The sequence below is a fragment of the Ursus americanus genome, chromosome 18, assembly GCF_024610735.1.
Source record: "Ursus americanus isolate L20-20 chromosome 18, mUrsAme1.1.p, whole genome shotgun sequence".
In the NCBI taxonomy this organism is placed as follows: domain Eukaryota; kingdom Metazoa; phylum Chordata; class Mammalia; order Carnivora; family Ursidae; genus Ursus; species Ursus americanus.
Genome location: NC_142144.1, coordinates 20,292,313 through 20,300,979, shown reverse-complemented (window position 1 = coordinate 20,300,979; position 8,667 = coordinate 20,292,313). Strand labels below are relative to the sequence as shown.

The 8,667-nt window shown below is 47.3% G+C and overlaps 1 long non-coding RNA gene across 1 annotated transcript; it reads left to right on the top strand.

Annotated features, from left to right (window-relative positions):
- The first annotated feature begins 740 nt into the window (after positions 1 to 740).
- On the top strand, positions 741 to 7,251 carry LOC123803389 (uncharacterized). Its single transcript, XR_015727347.1, has 3 exons — positions 741 to 5,141; positions 5,464 to 5,648; positions 5,742 to 7,251. It is a non-coding gene; the product is annotated as an uncharacterized LOC123803389 (long non-coding RNA).
- Positions 7,252 to 8,667: the final 1,416 nt, after the last annotated feature.

The following is an 8,667-nucleotide window of genomic DNA, read 5'->3' as shown; positions in this document are numbered from 1 at the left end:
GTAAATAGGTTTACGCTGCATGTCAATAGACTAAAATCTGTCACATTGTAGGGGGGTCCTTTGTACCACTCCTTCCATAAGAGTTGCCCAGAATGAGACCCATCTAAAGCTCAGAGAAAGCACATGCTGCGTGAGTACAACTTTTTCGTTCACATCTTGCGTAGTGTTTGTTGCAAGTGCATCGTGGGGGGGGGTCCCCATCATTACCTTCTCACCGACCACTCACCCAAAGTCCAACAGTCTTAAATCATCCAGTTAGCACTGACTACATTTACTAAGGTCTTTTACATCAATCTCCCAGCTCATAGGAGCAAAGCTGATAGCTAGACCCAGATGGACACATGAAGCTGGTTTTTCATCCCATCCCCCCTAAGTCACCCTACACCGTGGGGGCTTCGACCCCCTTTATCCCTTCCTACCTCAGGGTGGCATATCTTCTTTGTTCTTCGAGCTCACCTAGGTATCAAAATAGCTTTCCTTAACGTGTTCTGCAAAAGATAATAATGACTTGAGAAACACTTTGACCTATATAACATTTAGGGCTAATCAAGTGTTTTCTTTAAGTTTTGGGGTTTTTTAATCATTAGGAATAAGACAAGCATGCTCAGCTTTTAAAAATGAGTGCCTACCTGGGGTTCCCTATAGAGCAGACCCAGAGGTAGAGATTTGTGTGCGGGAGTTTATCATGGTCTGCTGTGGGGACCATTGCCATGGGGGAGGGGGGAGGGGGGGCAGTCAGAGGGCGGAGGTGAATTGTAATGTAGTTGTAATAAGGCCTCGTCCCACCTTGATTCGAGGGCACTAAGCCTTTACGTTCCCCTCCCCACAACGTTGATCAGCCATTGGGTTCAGGCTGCCCTAGAGAAGGGCATGTGACTTCGGGCAAGGCAGCTCTCCTCAGCTGACACCAGTTCCCAGAGGGGACTCAGCTGCCTGCTGCCAACCCTCTTAGCATCTGAGGGAATTAATGTCTCAGTCCTGAAAGAGCGAGCTGGAGAGTGCATCACGTCTTCTAGACAATGGGCAAATGACAGGAAGAGACCATTCAGATAGGAAGAAGACATTTGCACCTTCGGAGTGTTAAACAAATGTCCAGCCTCATTAATAGTGCGAAGTGCAAAATTAAACAATATAGCACTCTTCGCCTATCAGATTTGTGAAGTCCTAAAAACAGAGTGGCCACGATTAAAGGAGTTATAACTAGCATACTTTGAGACACTAGGCTGGTGATGGTGATGGATTTAAGACTTGGCATCTGGCGGTAGAAACCATGGGAATAAAGGTGATCATTCAGAAAGAGTGCACGTGAAGAACCCAATAATCTTACCAGCTCAGAGGAAAATTAATATAAGATACGTAGTATAACACGTATTTAAGGAACGCTTGATACCATTGTGCCAGGAAGGCTTTTCCCACGGGAATTTACAGAGCTTGCTTAAAGCATGACCCTGAAGTCCACGGGAGGGGCAAAGACAATTTGGTGAAAGTTCCTAACCACAGGGTAAGGCATTTGGCTGTTTGGACTAGTGGGGAGAAGCGTAGAGGTGTAATAGCCGTGATGGAGTTAACTGAGCATAAAATATGCAATGACCGACTCTCTATCAACGATTAAAAAAAAAAAGAACGAAAGAAAGAAAAGGAAGAATATTTCTGACTTCTGTGGTTAAAATGTAACCCAGGCCAGAGAGAAAAATACAATTAATCCTCTGTTAAACTACCCAAATTCCAAGTGCCATGAAGGAGAGTGGTAATGGATATCGTACTCACTGGAGAAAGGCTACACCACCTATAACGGAAATCTATGCACCATGCAGAAAGCAGTTTCTGGCGTCTTATTGGGCCCTTAGAGATGGGGCGTCTGATCAAGACATAATAGATGATCACACAACCAGAACTCTCCAGTAAGCTATTTTCTTTCAGACTAGCGAACTATAAGGATGGGTGGGCTCAGGGCAGTCCCTCACAAGATGAAAATGGTACATTGGGATAGGGCACAAGTAGGGCCAGAGAACACCAGCAAGCTGCTCGAGCAGGTGGCCCAGATCCCACATCATCCATGGCCTCTGCCAGCACCAGCTGCATGAAGGATTTCTTATGACAGCTGATGGAGGGGAACAGAAAGGTGGGTTTGGTTCACAGATGTGTCAGTTTAATATGCCCACGCGAGCCAGAGGTCTGCTGCTGCAGGTGTGGTACTTCGAGAGAGCAGCGAGGAAGTCCTCCCAATGGAAAGTCTCTTGGGTCATATAAATTTTCCAAGGTAGGAATGTTACTTCTATTGAAAGTCCAGCCTGTCAGCAGCAGAGACCAAGACTGAGCACCTGATCGAGCATTATCCCAAGGAAACTAACCAGCCACTTGATGGCAACTTGACTGCAGTGTGGCCCTTGCACACTAGAAGGGACAGCTATCACCTTGACCAGGATCAATACACATTCTTTATCTGGGTTTATCTTCCCGTTTGTGGGGTCTCAGCCAGCACCACGATCTGAGACCTTATCAACTGTTTGGTATCAACAAGAGATCAAAGGTATGGGTCCCACTTTACAGCAAAACAAGCATGGTAGTTGGCGCATGGTCATGGGATCCACTAGTTCCATCATATTTTTCATCACCTAGAAGCCACCAGCCTGGAAGAGGAGTAGAATAGACTTTGTATCTCAGTTTAGAGTTAACACCCCATAAGGATGAAGTACCATATCCACGCCCTAAGTTAATGACCATTATATGGTACAGAATACATGGGTCTGGAAACTAAAGATGGAAGTAGAAATGGCCCTATGTGCCATCACTCCAAGTGACCCTCTAGGGGAATTTGTTTCCTGTCCCTGTAGCGTGAGCTCTGCAGGTCTAGAAGGGACCACTTCCATCAGGGAACATAGGAAGAATTCCATTGAACTTTAAGCTATGACCCTTGCTCAGGCACTTCCAGCCCATGTGTCAAGAGAACAGCAGGCAAAAAAGGAAATTCAGGAGTAATTAGGGCTTCTGCTACTCAGTGGGGCAGGGAAGAATATGTTTGGTGCTTTCGAGATCCGTGGAGGGCCTCTTGGTGTTCCCATACCCAGTTTTAATGGTAGATGGACAGGGGCAGTAGCCACGGCCTGAGAGACATAGCAGATTTAGGCTCAGACACCTTAGGGATGATGGTCCAGGCCACCTCACCAGAGAAATCACACAGACCAACAGGGGTGGTGAGAAGAATATGCAATGGGAGGTGGAGATGGGGTGAGAGGGACATTTATGCCCTCAGTTGAGCTGTGGCAGTGGGGGACTCTATAGTTTGTCTCACTAACCCTTCTCTTGTAAGTTTCCCAGCAAACCAAGCCAACCAGAATTATGGGGAAGTCATTCCCAGATGCAGCTGAGAGGTGAAGAGGTGAGTGAGCTCAGTGGATATTGTAGAATTTACTCAGATCCCCTCTTTAGGACCAATGCATCTAGTCCCAGTCGCTGGGAATATCAGACATTGCGGGCCCACAGCTGTGTCTCTCCCTGGTAACTGCTCTCGGCACAATGAACCGTTCTGCCCAGATTTCCACATCGTTCCCAGGAAGCACAGCTCCAGGGCTGTGATGTCGGATGCAATCCCATTGCAGTCCCACTGCTTCTGCCCAATTCTGCCTTCATGATTTCTTCACGGGGGTACCTCCAAGAACACTCCTCGACAAAACTTCTACATACTGTGTCAGAGTCTGTCTCCAGGGAGCCCAATATAGAACCCAGTATAAATCAGTGTCCATTTCCATGAATGAGTGGTCTGCAACAATAATCATGAACTGGCTAATTGAACCCAATAATGCCCAAAGAGTTCTTCAGGAAATGAATCAAAAACTCTTTCATTGCTTATACAGGATTCTTTTCAGGCAGAGAACTGTCTTTTGTTTAGGAAAATGTCTTGATAAATGGATTGGTAGAAACTGGGACTCAAGATCAAGAACCATGACAACAAAGTAGGATGATTAAATTGCTTTGTTGCCAGAGAAAATGAAATGTGTTGGGACAGGTTGCAGAAGGAAGGATGGAGAGAGATGGTGTGATTAGATGGGGAGTTTTGTGTGGTTGGTAATTTAAAGGATATTTTTGAGAATGGTGATATGTCAAGTTCAATGTGAGGTTGCTTCCATGACTGAACTTGCCCCATATTTTTGAGAACACATAAAGCACTTAAAATTGTTTGTGGACATGGGAATTCTGTGAAAATTAGAGAAGAAGCTGAGCAGAGAGAAGCAGCCCACAAGGAGGCTGGAAGCCAAGTGAACTTGAGGAAGGACGTACCCCCTTGGGAACTTGTATGGAATGTTGAGAAGGCTTTGGACTTCTGTAGACTATAGAAGGGGTGCAAGCCAATGTTCTCTAGAACTTCAAGGGCGAGAAGGCACCACCTAATACATGGATTACATTAATGAAGAACTGGCACACCAAGGAAGCTTGAAAATGGAAGATGACTTCACATTTCTGGGATTAAAATGAGAATTCTCGGAGAGTCTGGGAATCTGAAGCGAAATGTTGCATTACCTGAGGAGATTTGATCAAAACTATATCACTCGATTGGGGACCTGAAAGTTGAAAGGGCAGTGATCCCAGGTCTCGGATAACATTGCCAATATTTCTGTGGTATTTTCTGAAGCTGGAATTGCCTCCTGGAAGAACTCAGACCATCACGAAGCTGATAGGCATCAGGAATATGATGTTCTTTTCTCCGTGTCTGGGCCTCATTCTCACACGAATGCTCTGTTCTCTCATAGGATTCTATGGCAACTGCCTCACAGCTGTTCACTCTGGAAAACATTGTGGGAGGAAATGGCAGCCCTGAAATGTCTATGGAAAATAACCTGTCCCTGAGGTCAAAGGTGCCAAAGGAGACAGAGAGGACCTTTCCTGGTGTCCCTGAGGAAGGAGAGCGGGGAGGAAGTCCTCAAAGTTACATCTCTGGGCCTTTTCCTTCTCTGGGGTCACAAATAACATGGTCTCATCCTGACAGGAGACCTCATTTTGTCCACAGGTGGCAGTTTTGTGCCCCCGAGCTTTCTCAGAATGGTCATTCCTGACTAGGAAGTGCTTGCCAGCTATGGATGGAGGGTATTCTACCCGTGGCCAGCTGCCCTCGGGTGTCCACGTTGGAGGAGCTCTGCAGGCAGGTACAGCTCCTTCCAGGCCCGCCTCAGAGCCTGCCTGTGATCTGCAAAGAGCTTTCTTTTTTTTTTTTTTTAAGATTCTTTTTTTTTTTAAAGATTTTTATTTATTTATTTGACAGAGATAGAGACAGCCAGCGAGAGAGGGAACACAAGCAGGGGGAGCGGGAGAGGAAGAAGCAGGCTCATAGCAGAGGAGCCTGATGTGGGGCTCGATCCCATAACGCCGGGATCACGCCCTGAGCCGAAGGCAGGCGCTTAACCGCTGTGCCACCCAGGCGCCCCTGCAAAGAGCTTTCTAACGTTGCTGTTATTCTCCCCTCTTCAGGCAATAAACTACTTGGGATTTGGGCTTTGAAGGAACGTGGTAAATGAAATATGTTTAAGATGGGACCAGAAAAGTCCAAATGGAGTTGGGAAGAAAACCCACAGATTTAAAAGTGGAATTTTGTCACACAAGTCAGGTGAACACAAAACTTTATCACGCTGCATCGGAGAAAACACTACCGTGAGGTAAGTGACGTGGCTTCCTCTGTTGGTACATATGCAAATTCCTTCTTTTCCCCTTTATTCAAAAAACACTAATTGAACATCTGCTTGTGAAAGATCCTTGCAGTGCAGGGGAGACCGTCTGTGAGACTGTCACTTTCGACACCAATGGTGACTTTGGGGAGTTCCCGAGATGACCCGCAGGTGTGATGATTGACTCAGCAGACTTGCAGAATCCGGCGAGCGCTGCTATGCTCACAGTGCTACCGGATTACAGCGGAAGGGCGCAGATTGCAGTCAGCGAGGGAAACCGTGCCTGCGGCAGAGCCCGCGTGGTCCTCTCCCCGGGGACCCACGGGTGGCACGCCCCTTCTGGAAAAAAACGTGTGACATGGGGCGCCTGGGTGGCGCAGTCGTTAAGCGTCTGCCTTCGGCTCAGGGCGTGATCCCGGATCCCTGGGATCGAGCCCCACATCAGGCTCCTCCGCTGGGAGCCTGCTTCTTCCTCTCCCACTCCCCTGCTGTGTTCCCTCTCTCGCTGGCTGTCTCTATCTCTGTCGAATAAATAAATAAAATCTTTAAAAAAAAAAAAACAAAAAAAAAAAAACGTGTGACAGCACAGACCGTCCGACTCCTTGGCCCGGTAGTGCTCGACCATAGACCAGCCTTGGATTCGACTGTGGCGGAACAAGGAGAGGGATAAGCAAGGCAATTAACTTTTCCTGCTGCCTTTACATTAATTCTCCAGCTGAAGTGAACAAGCCCCCGAGACAAGAAGAGAGAACAAGCCACTTACTGCAGCAAATTGGAGCAAAAGGGGGGGGGTGGTCGTCGGGTTTTCTAGTCTTTTGCGATTCCTCACGGAAGTCCATCAGTATCCTGGGGATTAACCCAAATTGGCTTGTCTGTCATGGCTATTCTTTTTGTGACTTACCTGCCCGTGAAATGCGGCAAAAGCAGGAATGTAAGCAGCCCCGTTAGGCAGCACCAAACAGGGCTCACAGGAGCAAAACCCTTTCCTTCCTCCAGTCCTGACCTGGACCCCTCTTCCGCAGAAAGGATCTAGACTGGTCCTTATCCCTACCCCTCATTACTGAGGAGTGGTCAAAGTCAAGAGGGTCTGACCGCAGGGATGCAATCCCCCACATCCCCTGCCTTGTAGACCGATAACTCCTACCTGGGACCGGGGTAGCCCTTACTTCCTGAGGCAGTTTCATAGGTTTTTAAAAATAGTAACAAAGTTGCCTCCAAACAGCCTGTGGGCTGCAGTTCCTCCTGACCTAAGAACTGTGATGTTTACAAGAAAAAGCTTTGCAGCTTCCAAAATCGCAGGATGGAGAACCTGTGCCTTCGAAGTCCACAGCCGACCTCACTCAGTCGGCCGGGAAGGGGGTGCGGTACCAGGCCCCTGACAACGAAGGACGCCCTGCCTCTAGTCACACCAAAGCCAAAGGGACAAGAGAATCAGGAAAGGAATTACATGCCAACTTAATCCCTAATCAGCACGACTCAAGCCCCTGCGACCCTTACCCTGAATTTTCACCCTTTAAAAGCCCTTCTTCTAAGCCATGGGGGAGTTTGGGACATTCTCCTGGGCGGTGCCAACCAATTAAAAGCCTACCTTCACTGCAAAACTTCGTGTCTGTTTTTCTTGACTTACGGTGCATCCGGTGGACAAACTCGCGTTTGGTTGGGAAGAGGCAGGGGGCCAGAGGCTATAGTCTTCCTCCTTAAAGAGTTAGAATAACCCAGCAGAGATCCAGCAAAGCAGCAGTTTGAAGAGCATCTGGTGCATGGGAAGAGGAGTTACTAATCTCCGAACACACTGGAGAGGCAGGGAGACTTCTTTAAGGATAAAAGACCAGTTCTGCGCCCCTCCCCCCCAGCCTAGATGGGCAGACACCTGCGTGCCCCACTCCCCCCTGCTCCTGAGGATGGGCCCCATCATCCAACCCACCCCATGCTATAGGGGTCCCTCCAAAGCAGCTCCTGCCCCCACACATTCTGCAAGCAGCCCCAGCAGGGACTGGCACCACTCACCACTCCAAAGGGACTCCTGCCCTGGGCAGAGTGGAAGAGAGCCACACCCACCAGCGCACCTGCTGTCCCCGCAGACAAGCCTTACAGATGGCAGAGGGGGGCAGGCATCTGGTCTGACTGCTGGCCTGCCCAGCAATGAAAACCTTTGTGGGGGGCGGGGGGGTGGTGAGGCAGCACAGGAAGAGGGCCCAGCCGTTCAGTAGGTTTTAGGATATAATTATTTGCAGTTTAAATAGGAAATATAGGGGTGCTAGGTGACTCAGTTGGTTAAGCATCTGCCTTCGGCTCAGGTCATGATCCCAGGGTCCTGGGATGGAGCCCCACATCGGGCTCCCTGCTCAGTGGGGAGCCTGCTGCTCCCCCTGCTTGTGCCACCCCCCGTCCGGACAAATAAAATCTTAAATAAAAAATAGGAAATACAATAGTGAACCTCAGCCTACATCTAGCCACCTGTAAAAAAAAAAAATGCTCAAAACACAAATGAGACTTAAGACCTGTTTTCAACAATCATGCTGAACTTAAGAGGCAAAAATAAAACAACTTGCAACAATCTAACAGTTCTGTAGTAAAGTACAGGGAGAACAGACACCCTGCGGAGCACATGAAACAGGACACATACATGACTACATATTTAAAACAAAACTTCAAGGTTCTTTTCTGATCAATTACAAATAAAAGATGAAGAATTACTAATTTGAATTGAGAGAGTATCTTGATTTCCTCTCTGATCCAGATACTGAACTTGATAAAGTAGAAGTAATCTATAAAAAGGGAATTTTATACCAAAAATATAGGACACAAATTTGAGAGCATGTTAGTTTTAAACGTCTTCTATATTTTTAAGACTGAAAGGTAATAATGAACCAAACGTTAATTTCAATATATGGGGAAGAACAAAACAGTAATACCTTTGAACATAAGTGTTGGGCACTGTTTTATTTTATTTTATTTTATTTTTTTCATCTTTTTTTATTATATTATGTTAGTCACCATACAGTACATC